The 13,185-nt window shown below is 43.6% G+C and overlaps 1 protein-coding gene across 1 annotated transcript in view; it reads right to left on the minus strand.

Moving 5' to 3' along the window:
- The window catches only part of LOC148315726 (uncharacterized), a 138,162-nt gene extending 128,493 nt beyond the window's left edge, over nucleotides 1–9,669 (minus strand). Inside the window, exon 1 of the mRNA XM_088287386.1 lies at nucleotides 9,576–9,669. The gene's annotated coding sequence lies outside the window, so the exon portion shown is untranslated. The remainder of the gene's footprint in view (nucleotides 1–9,575) is intronic.
- Nucleotides 9,670–13,185: the final 3,516 nt, after the last annotated feature.

Here is a 13,185-nt window from a genome sequence, read left to right on the forward strand (position 1 = left end):
AAAGGGCAAAAATCGGACTTTCAAAAATTCATAACTCACTTCCTGTTCATATTAGACGTTAAAATATCAAATTTTTCGCCATGCCCGATGAGACTGCCAAGTTTGGTGAGTTTTTGTGCATGTTTCGGGGGTCAAAAATGCGATCGAACAATCGGAAAAATAATAATAATAATAATTTCTACAAAAACAATAGGGACCTCGCCGCGGTCGCTGCTCGGGCCCCAATAATAATTTCTACACAAAGTCCATTGTGGTGACCCGCCCCCTTTTAAGTAAATTCAAAATGGCCGACTTCCTGTAAAACCTAGCTCATTGCTCCAAGAGACTTTTTTGTAGGTCTTGGTCTTATACATACAGTGAACCCTCGCTACTTCGCGGTTCACCTTTCGCGGGTTCAGTGCTTCGCGGGTCTAAAAAATATTCGGGGGCATTGTAGTTTCGCCGAGCGGCACGACGGGGCGCTGGAGCAGTTAGACGGCCGGCGTGCGCCGAAGAAGAGCGTGGGCGAAGAGGAGAGTGGACGAAGAGAGCACGTTCCCCCGGACACGATCGGTGGCGACGTTTCGCGCGGTTCGGACCGTACCAGAGCTCCGGCCGGCGTGCGTGGCAGTTAAGCCGTAGAGGAGCACCTTCCCCGGGCACGGGCGGTGCCAAGCGGCCCCTAAGTTTAACCGAATGGAAGCTCCGGAGGAGGAGGGCATGCTCGCGTCACAGTAAGCCGAAGAGGAGCACCTTCCCCGGGCACGGGCGGTTCCAAGCGGCCCCTAAGTTTAACCGAATGGAAGCTCCGCAGGAGGAGGGCATGCTCGCGTCACAGTAAGCCGAAGAGGAGCACCTTCCCCGGGCACGGGCGGTGCCAAGCGGCCCCTAAGTTTAACCGAATGGAAGCTCCGGGGGAGGAGGGCGGGCGTGTGTCACAGTGAAGCCGAATTGGAGCACCTCTTCTGCCCGGGCACGAGCGGAGCGCGAGGCTGTCAGTTATGAATGAATAAATGAATGAATAAATAAAGAATGCCACCTTTCATTTCACAGGGCACACCGGACGGCGTACCAGCAGGTAAAAGTCGGAGTAATTAAATAAATACAAAAAGAATGGTTGGGGAATAAAAAAATAATAAGTTTTAATAATAATTTGTTTTTTTTGTTATAACATGAATTTCACTCTCTGTCTCTCTCTCTCCCCCCGTATATATATATATATATATATATATATATATATATATATATATATATATATATATATATATATATATATATATATATATATATATATATATATATATATATATATATATATTTATATATTTATTATATATATTGTATATTTTTTTTTTGCATTTTTGAAGGTGCGCCGCTACTTCGCGGATTTTCAGTTTTCGCGGGTGGTCTCGGTCCCCATTAACCGCGATAACCGAGGGTTCACTGTACTCCATAAAATTTACAAAAAGCGAGGTGAAACACTCAACCAGAGCTGCTTTTTTTTAACATTTCTCGAGGGCCATGGCGAGCCATTTCAAAAAAGCTGCACAACTAACGTATAAAATATTGATAAATTTGCTCGGCCTGATGTGTGTGTAAAGTTTTACGAGTTGTCGTTCATATTTAGAACCTCATAATCAGCTTTGTTTTATTGCCGAACAGTGCAATGCCACTCCACAACTTTTCACGAAAAATCACGAATTTCGTATTGTGACATCCTCATGGCCGAAACAGTCATCCGAGCATATATGAGGGCGACCTTGTTGAGTTGCACGGAGAAAAACATCCAAGAAAATAACTTGTATTAGCTTTTACCAGTTGGTGGCGCTACTACTACGATGTAAAATAAGTTGGTAGATGTCTTCAGGGCTGAAGTATCCTCAAATGTGTACAACTTCGAGAAGATAGGATCATCTGAGTCATGTTGCCGGAGCTTTTGTTGCCACAGAGTACAATCGGACTTTTCAGCACCTTAATAGCCACGCCTTTTGCCAAAACGTCACAAAATTCGGCAGAGAGTAAGATCATTGTCTTGAGTCTTTTCTGACTAATTTTCAGTCGGATTCGTCAAAAGGGCACCGTGCAGTACGTGAAAATTAAAATAAAAACAAATTTTTGATTCCACTTGGCGGCACTGTGTGTATAACAAAATAATAACATTAAGATGTCTTCAGGTCGGGACGTTTTATTTACAGGTGAAGGTTTGGATTTTTAGGAGCATGTGCAGGGGAGTTATTAAGCATTCCTTTATTTGTATTAGGTTCATTTTGTCTTCTTATTATTGATATTTGACTGATTCATTAAAAGCAGACAATTATGTTTTAGGTTAATTTTTTACCTGACATGTTTCGGCGAGTCTTTCGCCTTCTTCAGAGTGTCGCATGATGGTGTCTTGAGCTGATGTTCCATGAGGGTGTGACTTACCTGTCAAAAAAATGAAAAAATCAGAGCAGTAAAAGAACAAGCACAACATGAACATTACAAATCAGCAATCACTGACCACTGCAAAAGGGAAAACCACATCATGGACCGGGAGAAGGGCAGGGTCATCCGCACAGAAGAGAACAAACAACAGCGCTGGATCAGAGAGGCCATTGAGATCTGCAAGCGAGGCATAAAAACCATGAACAGAGACAAGGGAGCCTTCATCCTCTCTACCACCTGGACCAGCATCTTGGCGGAGTGAACGGACAGCGGGGGGCGTGACTTGCCTTCATTCTTGTGACAGGTAAGTCACGCCCTCATGGAACATCAGCTGATAAAGACGGGTCACAAGACACCATCATGTGACACTCTGAAGAAGGCGAAAGACTTTCGTATTGTGACATGCTCAAGGCCTAAACACTCATCCGAGCAAATATAAGGTAGATTTTGTTAACCTGCCCGGAGAAAAACATCAACGAAAATAATTTGTATTTGTTTTAACCAGTTGGTGGCGCTACCACTGCGATCAAAAATAAGTTGGCAGCCGTCTTCAGGGCCTGAATATCCTCAAATGTGAAAGATTTCCAGAAGATGGATCATCTGAATCATTTTGCAGGAACTTTTGTTGCCACGGAGAATAATCAGACTCTGCGGCACCGTAATAGCCACGCCCTTTGAAGGAAAGTCATAAAAATAGGGATAGAGTAAGATCAATGTCTTGAGTCTTTTCTAGCCAATTTTCAGTCGGATTCGTTAAAAGGGCACCGTGCAGTACGTCAAAATGTAAAGATTTATATTGATTGGCGCAAGGTGTATAACTGAATATAAACATATAGATGTCTTCAGGTACAGACTCTTTATGTACATGTGAAGTTTTGGATTTTTAGCATCACGTGCAGGAGAGTTATTAAGCATTTTGTCCATTGCGGCGAAGGAAATCTTAAGTGAAAACTTTGAAGCCCCGCCCCCGTCATATAGTATTTCGGAAACAAAAAATTTTAGCCCCAGTGTTTGTCCCAGGTCTTAAGATGCTCCAGACAGAACTTTAAGGCAATCAGATGAAGCCTTTAGGATCAGGGTGCAAAAGAATGACCCCTGTAAACATGCAAAAAAGGGCAAAAGTCGGACTTTCAAAAATTCATAACTCACTTCCTGTTCATATTAGACGTTAAAATATCAAATTTTTCGCCATGCCCGATGAGACTGCCAAGTTTGGTGAGTTTTTGTGCATGTTTCGGGGGTCAAAAATGCGATCGAACAATCGGAAAAATAATAATAATAATAATTTCTACAAAAACAATAGGGACTTCGCAGCGGTCGCAGCTCAGGCCCTAATAATAATAATAATAATAATAATAATAAAAGTAATAATATTTTCTACAAAAACAATAGGGACCTCGCCGCGGTCGCTGCTCGGGCCCCAATAATAATTTCTACACAAAGTCCATTGTGGTGACCCGCCCCCTTTTAAGTAAATTAAAAATGGCCGACTTCCTGTAAAACCTAGCTCATTGCTCCAAGAGACTTTTTTGTAGGTCTTGGTCTTATACATACAGTGAACCCTCGCTACTTCGCGGTTCACCTTTCGCGGGTTCAGTGCTTCGCGGGTCTAAAAAATATTCGGGGGCATTGTAGTTTCGCCGAGCGGCACGACGGGGCGCTGGAGCGGTTAGACGGCCGGCGTGCGCCGAAGAAGAGCGTGGGCGAAGAGGAGAGTGGACGAAGAAGAGCACGTTCCCCCGGACACGATCGGTGGCGACGTTTCGCGCGGTTCGGACCGTACCAGAGCTCCGGCCAGCGTGCGTGGCAGTTAAGCCGTAGAGGAGCACCTTTCCCGGGCACGGGCGGTGCCAAGCGGCCCCTAAGTTTAACCGAATGGAAGCTCCGGAGGAGGAGGGCATGCTCGCGTCACAGTAAGCCGAAGAGGAGCACCTTCCCCGGGCACGGGCGGTTCCAAGCGGCCCCTAAGTTTAACCGAATGGAAGCTCCGCAGGAGGAGGGCATGCTCGCGTCACAGTAAGCCGAAGAGGAGCACCTTCCCCGGGCACGGGCGGTGCCAAGCGGCCCCTAAGTTTAACCGAATGGAAGCTCCGGGGGAGGAGGGCGGGCGTGTGTCACAGTGAAGCCGAATTGGAGCACCTCTTCTGCCCGGGCACGAGCGGAGCGCGAGGCTGTCAGTTATGAATGAATAAATGAATGAATAAATAAAGAATGCCACCTTTCATTTCACAGGGCACACCGGACGGCGTACCAGCAGGTAAAAGTCGGAGTAATTAAATAAATACAAAAAGAATGGTTGGGGAATAAAAAAATAATAAGTTTTAATAATAATTTGTTTTTTTTTGTTATAACATGAATTTCACTCTCTGTCTCTCTCTCTCCCCCCGTATATATATATATATATATATATATATATATATATATATATATATATATATTTATATATTTATTATATATATTGTATATTTTTTTTAAGCATTTTTGAAGGTGCGCCGCTACTTCGCGGATTTTCAGTTTTTGCGGGTGGTCTCGGTCCCCATTAACCGCGATAACCGAGGGTTCACTGTACTCCATAAAATTTACAAAAAGCGAGGTGAAACACTCAACCAGGGCTGCTTTTTTGAACATTTCTCGAGGGCCATGGCGAGCCATTTCAAAAAAGCTGCACAACTAACGTATAAAATATTGATAAATTTGCTCGGCCTGATGTGTGTGTAAAGTTTCACGAGTTGTCGTTCATATTTAGAACCTCATAATCAGCTTTGTTTTATTGCCGAACAGTGCAATGCCACTCCCACAACTTTTCATGAAAAAGGACGAATTTCGTATTGGGACATCCTCATGGCCGAAACAGTCATCCGAGCATATATGAGGGCGACCTTGTTGAGTTGCACGGAGAAAAACATCCAAGAAAATAACTTGTATTAGCTTTTACCAGTTGGTGGCGCTACTACTACGATGAAAAATAAGTTGGTAGATGTCTTCAGGGCTTAAGTATCCTCAAATGTGTGCAACTTCGAGAAGATAGGATCACCTGAGTCATGTTGCTGGAGCTTTTGTTGCCACAGAGTACAATCGGACTTTTCAGCACCGTAATAGCCACGCCTTTTGCCAAAACGTCACAAAATTCGGCAGAGAGTAAGATCATTGTCTTGAGTCTTTTCTGACTAATTTTCAGTCGGATTCGTCGAAAGGGCACCGTGCAGTACGTGAAAATTAAAATAAAAACAAATTTTTGATTCCACTTGGCGGCACTGTGTGTATAACAAAATAATAACATTAAGATGTCTTCAGGTCGGGACGTTTTATTTACAGGTGAAGGTTTGGATTTTTAGGAGCATGTGCAGGGGAGTTATTAAGCATTCATTTATTTGTATTAGGTTCATTTTGTCTTCTTATTATTGATATTTGACTGATTCATTAAAAGCAGACAATTATGTTTTAGGTTAATTTTTTCACTGACATGTTTCGGCGAGTCTTTCGCCTTCTTCAGAGTGTCGCATGATGGTGTCTTGAGCTGATGTTCCATGAGGGTGTGACTTACCTGTCAAAAAAATGAAAAAAATCAGAGCAGTAAAAGAACAAGCACAACATGAACATTACAAATCAGCAATCACTGACCACTGCAAAAGGGAAAACCACATCATGGACCGGGAGAAGGGCAGGGTCATCCGCACAGAAGAGAACAAACAACAGCGCTGGATCAGAGAGGCCATTGAGATCTGCAAGCGAGGCATAAAAACCATGAACAGAGACAAGGGAGCCTTCATCCTCTCTACCACCTGGAGCAGCATTTTGGCGGAGTGAACGGACAGCGGGGGGCGTGACTTGCCTTCATTCTCGTGACAGGTAAGTCACGCCCTCATGGAACATCAGCTGATAAAGACGGGTCACAAGACACCATCATGTGAAACTCTGAAGAAGGCGAAAGACTTTCGTATTGTGACATCCTCAAGGCCTAAACACTCATCCGAGCAAATATAAGGTAGATTTTGTTAACCTGCCCGGAGAAAAACATCAACGAAAATAATTTGTATTTGTTTTAACCAGTTGGTGGCGCTACCACTGCGATCAAAAATAAGTTGGCAGCCGTCTTCAGGGCCTGAATATCCTCAAATGTGAAAAATTTCGAGAAGATGGATCATCTGAATCATTTTGCAGGAACTTTTGTTGCCACGGAGAATAATCAGACTCTGCGGCACCGTAATAGCCACGCCCTTCGAAGGAAAGTCACGAAAATAGGGATAGAGTAAGATCAATGTCTTGAGTCTTTTCTAGCCAATTTTCAATCAGATTCGTTAAAAGGGCACCGTGCAGTACGTCAAAATGTAAAAAATGATATTGATTGGCGCAAGGTGTATAACTGAATATAAACATATAGATGTCTTCAGGTACCGACTCTTTATGTACATGTGAAGTTTTGGATTTTTAGCAGCACGTGCAGGAGAGTTATTAAGCATTTTGTCCATTGCGGCGAAGGAAATCTTAAGTGAAAACTTTGATGCCCCGCCCCCGTCATATAGTATTTCGGAAACAAAAAATTTTAGCCCCAGTGTTTGTGCCAGGTCTTCAGATGCTACAGACAGAATTTTAAGGCAATCAGATGAAGCCTTTAGGATCAGGGTGCAAAAGAATGACCCCTGTAAACATGCAAAAAAGGGCAAAAGTCGGACTTTCAAAAATTCATAACTCACTTCCTGTTCATATTAGACGTTAAAATATCAAATTTTTCGCCATGCCCGATGAGACTGCCAAGTTTGGTGAGTTTTTGTGCATGTTTCGGGGGTCAAAAATGCGATCGAACAATCGGAAAAATAATAATAATAATTTCTACAAAAACAATAGGGACTTCGCAGCGGTCGCTGCTCAGGCCCTAATAATAATAATAATAATAATAATAAAAGTAATAATATTTTCTCCAAAAACAATAGGGACCTCGCCGCGGTCGCTGCTCGGGCCCCAATAATAATTTCTACACAAAGTCCATTGTGGTGACCCGCCCCCTTTTAAGTAAATTCAAAATGGCCGACTTCCTGTAAAACCTAGCTCATTGCTCCAAGAGACTTTTTTGTAGGTCTTGGTCTTATACATACAGTGAACCCTCGCTACTTCGCGGTTCACCTTTCGCAGGTTCAGTGCTTCGCGGGTCTAAAAAATATTCGGGGGCATTGTAGTTTCGCCGAGCGGCACGACGGGGCGCTGGAGCGGTTAGACGGCCGGCGTGCGCCGAAGAAGAGCGTGGGCGAAGAGGAGAGTGGACGAAGAAGAGCACGTTCCCCCGGACACGATCGGTGGCGACGTTTCGCGCGGTTCGGACCGTACCAGAGCTCCGGCCAGCGTGCGTGGCAGTTAAGCCGTAGAGGAGCACCTTCCCCGGGCACGGGCGGTGCCAAGCGGCCCCTAAGTTTAACCGAATGGAAGCTCCGGAGGAGGAGGGCATGCTCGCGTCACAGTAAGCCGAAGAGGAGCACCTTCCCCGGGCACGGGCGGTTCCAAGCGGCCCCTAAGTTTAACCGAATGGAAGCTCCGGAGGAGGAGGGCATGCTCGCGTCACAGTAAGCCGAAGAGGAGCACCTACCCCGGGCACGGGCGGTGCCAAGCGGCCCCTAAGTTTAACCGAATGGAAGCTCCGGACGGAGGAGGACGGGCGTGTGTCACAGTTAAGCCAAATTGGAGCACCTCTTCTGCCCGGGCACGAGCGGAGCGCGAGGCTGTCAGTTATGAATGAATAAATGAATAAATAAATAAAGAATGCCACCTTTCATTTCACAGGGCACACCGGACGGCGTACCAGCAGGTAAAAGTCGGAGTAATTAAATAAATACAAAAAGAATGGCTGGGGAATAAAAAAATAATACGTTTTAATAATAATTTGGTTTTTTTGTTATAACATGAATTTCACTCTCTCTCTCCCCGTATATATATATATATATATATATATATATATATATATATATATATATATATATATATATTTATATATTTATGATATATATTGTATATTTTTTTTAAGCATTTTTGAAGGTGCGCCGCTACTTCGCGGATTTTCAGTTTTCGCGGGTGGTCTCGGTCCCCATTAACCGCGATAACCGAGGGTTCACTGTACTCCATAAAATTTACAAAAAGCGAGGTGAAACACTCAACCAGAGCTGCTTTTTTTTAACATTTCTCGAGGGCCATGGCGAGCCATTTCAAAAAAGCTGCACAACTAACGTATAAAATATTGATAAATTTGCTCGGCCTGATGTGTGTGTAAAGTTTTACGAGTTGTCGTTCATATTTAGAACCTCATAATCAGCTTTATTTTATTGCCGAACAGTGCAATGCCACTCCCACAACTTTTCACGAAAAATCACGAATTTCGTATTGTGACATCCTCATGGCCGAAACAGTCATCCGAGCATATATGAGGGCGACCTTGTTGAGTTGCACGGAGAAAAACATCCAAGAAAATAACTTGTATTAGCTTTTACCAGTTGGTGGCGCTACTACTACGATGTAAAATAAGTTGGTAGATGTCTTCAGGGCTGAAGTATCCTCAAATGTGTACAACTTCGAGAAGGTAGGATCATCTGAGTCATGTTGCCGGAGCTTTTGTTGCCACAGAGTACAATCGGACTTTTCAGCACCTTAATAGCCACGCCTTTTGCCAAAACGTCACAAAATTCGGCAGAGAGTAAGATCATTGTCTTGAGTCTTTTCTGACTAATTTTCAGTCGGATTCGTCAAAAGGGCACCGTGCAGTATGTGAAAATTTAAATAAAAACAAATTTTTGATTCCACTTGGCGGCACTGTGTGTATAACAAAATAATAACATTAAGATGTCTTCAGGTCGGGACGTTTTATTTACAGGTGAAGGTTTGGATTTTTAGGAGCATGTGCAGGGGAGTTATTAAGCATTCATTTATTTGTATTAGGTTCATTTTGTCTTCTTATTATTGATATTTGACTGATTCATTAAAAGCAGACAATTATGTTTTAGGTTAATTTTTTACCTGACATGTTTCGGCGAGTCTTTCGCCTTCTTCAGAGTGTCGCATGATGGTGTCTTGAGACCCGTCTTTATCAGCTGATGTTCCATGAGGGTGTGACTTACCTGTCAAAAAAATGAAAAATCAGAGCAGTAAAAGAACAAGCACAACATGAACATTACAAATCAGCAATCACTGACCACTGCAAAAGGGAAAACCACATCATGGACCGGGAGGAGGGCAGGGTCATCCGCACCGAAGAGAACAAACAACAGCGCTGGATCAGAGAGGCCATTGAGATCTGCAAGCGAGGCATAAAAACCATGAACAGAGACAAGGGAGCCTTCATCCTCTCTACCACCTGGAGCAGCATTTTGGCGGAGTGAACGGACAGCGGGGGGCGTGACTTGCCTTCATTCTTGTGACAGGCAAGTCACGCCCTCATGGAACATCAGCTGATAAAGACGGGCCACAAGACACCATCATGTGACACTCTGAAGAAGGCGAAAGACTTTCGTATTGTGACATCCTCAAGGCCTAAACACTCATCCGAGCAAATGTAAGGTAGATTTTGTTAACCTGCCCGGAGAAAAAAATCAATGAAAATGATTTGTATTTGTTTTAACCAGTTGGTGGCGCTACCACTGCGATCAAAAATAAGTTGGCAGCCGTCTTCAGGGCCTGAATATCCTCAAATGTGAAAAATTTCGAGAAGATGGATCATCTGAATCATTTTGCAGGAACTTTTGTTGCCACGGAGAATAATCAGACTCTGCGGCACCGTAATAGCCACGCCCTTCGAAGGAAAGTCACAAAAATAGGGATAGAGTAAGATCAATGTCTTGAGTCTTTTCTAGCCAATTTTCAATCAGATTCGTTAAAAGGGCACCGTGCAGTACGTCAAAATGTAAAAAATGATATTGATTGGCGCAAGGTGTATAACTGAATATAAACATATAGATGTCTTCAGGTACAGACTCTTTATGTACATGTGAAGTTTTGGATTTTTAGCAGCATGTGCAGGAGAGTTATTAAGCATTTTGTCCATTGCGGCGAAGGAAATCTTAAGTGAAAACTTTGATGCCCCGCCCCCGTCATATAGTATTTCGGAAACAAAAAATTTTAGCCCCAGTGTTTGTGCCAGGTCTTCAGATGCTACAGACAGAATTTTAAGGCAATCAGATGAAGCCTTTAGGATCAGGGTGCAAAAGAATGACCCCTGTAAACATGCAAAAAAGGGCAAAAGTCGGACTTTCAAAAATTCATAACTCACTTCCTGTTCATATTAGACGTTAAAATATCAAATTTTTCGCCATGCCCGATGAGACTGCCAAGTTTGGTGAGTTTTTGTGCATGTTTCAGGGGTCAAAAATGCGATCGAACAATCGGAAAAATAATAATAATAATAATTTCAACAAAAACAATAGGGACTTCGCAGTGGTCGCTGCTCAGGCCCTAATAATAATAATAATAATAATAATAAAAGTAATAATATTTTCTACAAAAACAATAGGGACCTCGCCACGGTCGCTGCTCGGGCCCCAATAATAATTTCTACACAAAGTCCATTGTGGTGACCCGCCCCCTTTTAAGTAAATTCAAAATGGCCGACTTCCTGTAAAACCTAGCTCATTGCTCCAAGAGACTTTTTTGTAGGTCTTGGTCTTATACATACAGTGAACCCTCGCTACTTCGCGGTTCACCTTTCGCGGGTTCAGTGCTTCGCGGGTCTAAAAAATATTCGGGGGCATTGTAGTTTCGCCGAGCGGCACGACGGGGCGCTGGAGCGGTTAGACGGCCGGCGTGCGCCGAAGAAGAGCGTGGGCGAAGAGGAGAGTGGACGAAGAAGAGCACGTTCCCCCGGACACGATCGGTGGCGACGTTTCGCGCGGTTCGGACCGTACCAGAGCTCCGGCCAGCGTGCGTGGCAGTTAAGCCGTAGAGGAGCACCTTCCCCGGGCACGGGCAGTGCCAAGCGGCCCCTAAGTTTAACCGAATGGAAGCTCCGGAGGAGGAGGGCATGCTCGCGTCACAGTAAGCCGAAGAGGAGCACCTTCCCCGGGCACGGGCGGTTCCAAGCGGCCCCTAAGTTTAACCGAATGGAAGCTCCGGAGGAGGAGGGCATGCTCGCGTCACAGTAAGCCGAAGAGGAGCACCTTCCCCGGGCACGGGCGGTGCCAAGCGGCCCCTAAGTTTAACCGAATGGAAGCTCCGGGGGAGGAGGACGGGCGTGTGTCACAGTTAAGCCAAATTGGAGCACCTCTTCTGCCCGGGCACGAGCGGAGCGCGAGGCTGTCAGTTATGAATGAATAAATGAATAAATAAATAAAGAATGCCACCTTTCATTTCACAGGGCACACCGGACGGCGTACCAGCAGGTAAAAGTCGGAGTAATTAAATAAATACAAAAAGAATGGCTGGGGAATAAAAAAATAATACGTTTTAATAATAATTTGTTTTTTTTGTTATAACATGAATTTCACTCTCTCTCTCCCCGTATATATATATATATATATATATATATATATATATATATATTTATATATTTATTATATATATTGTATTTTTTTTTTAAGCATTTTTGAAGGTGCGCCGCTACTTCGCGGATTTTCAGTTTTCGCGGGTGGTCTCGGTCCCCATTAACCGCGATAACCGAGGGTTCACTGTACTCCATAAAATTTACAAAAAGCGAGGTGAAACACTCAACCAGAGCTGCTTTTTTTTAACATTTCTCGAGGGCCATGGCGAGCCATTTCAAAAAAGCTGCACAACTAACGTATAAAATATTGATAAATTTGCTCGGCCTGATGTGTGTGTAAAGTTTTACGAGTTGTCGTTCATATTTAGAACCTCATAATCAGCTTTATTTTATTGCCGAACAGTGCAATGCCACTCCCACAACTTTTCACGAAAAATCACGAATTTCGTATTGTGACATCCTCATGGCCGAAACAGTCATCCGAGCATATATGAGGGCGACCTTGTTGAGTTGCACGGAGAAAAACATCCAAGAAAATAACTTGTATTAGCTTTTACCAGTTGGTGGCGCTACTACTACGATGTAAAATAAGTTGGTAGATGTCTTCAGGGCTGAAGTATCCTCAAATGTGTACAACTTCGAGAAGATAGGATCATCTGAGTCATGTTGCCGGAGCTTTTGTTGCCACAGAGTACAATCGGACTTTTCAGCACCTTAATAGCCACGCCTTTTGCCAAAACGTCACAAAATTCGGCAGAGAGTAAGATCATTGTCTTGAGTCTTTTCTGACTAATTTTCAGTCGGATTCGTCAAAAGGGCACCGTGCAGTATGTGAAAATTTAAATAAAAACAAATTTTTGATTCCACTTGGCGGCACTGTGTGTATAACAAAATAATAACATTAAGATGTCTTCAGGTCGGGACGTTTTATTTACAGGTGAAGGTTTGGATTTTTAGGAGCATGTGCAGGGGAGTTATTAAGCATTCATTTATTTGTATTAGGTTCATTTTGTCTTCTTATTATTGATATTTGACTGATTCATTAAAAGCAGACAATTATGTTTTAGGTTAATTTTTTACCTGACATGTTTCGGCGAGTCTTTCGCCTTCTTCAGAGTGTCGCATGATGGTGTCTTGAGACCCGTCTTTATCAGCTGATGTTCCATGAGGGTGTGACTTACCTGTCAAAAAAATGAAAAATCAGAGCAGTAAAAGAACAAGCACAACATGAACATTACAAATCAGCAATCACTGACCACTGCAAAAGGGAAAACCACATCATGGACCGGGAGGAGGGCAGGGTCATCCGCACCGAAGAGAACAAACAACAG

The sequence above is a fragment of the Idiotropiscis lumnitzeri genome, unplaced genomic scaffold (assembly GCF_059441095.1).
Source record: "Idiotropiscis lumnitzeri isolate Australia: NSW breed Sydney's pygmy pipehorse unplaced genomic scaffold, RoL_Ilum_1.0 HiC_scaffold_48, whole genome shotgun sequence".
Lineage (NCBI taxonomy): Eukaryota > Metazoa > Chordata > Actinopteri > Syngnathiformes > Syngnathidae > Idiotropiscis > Idiotropiscis lumnitzeri.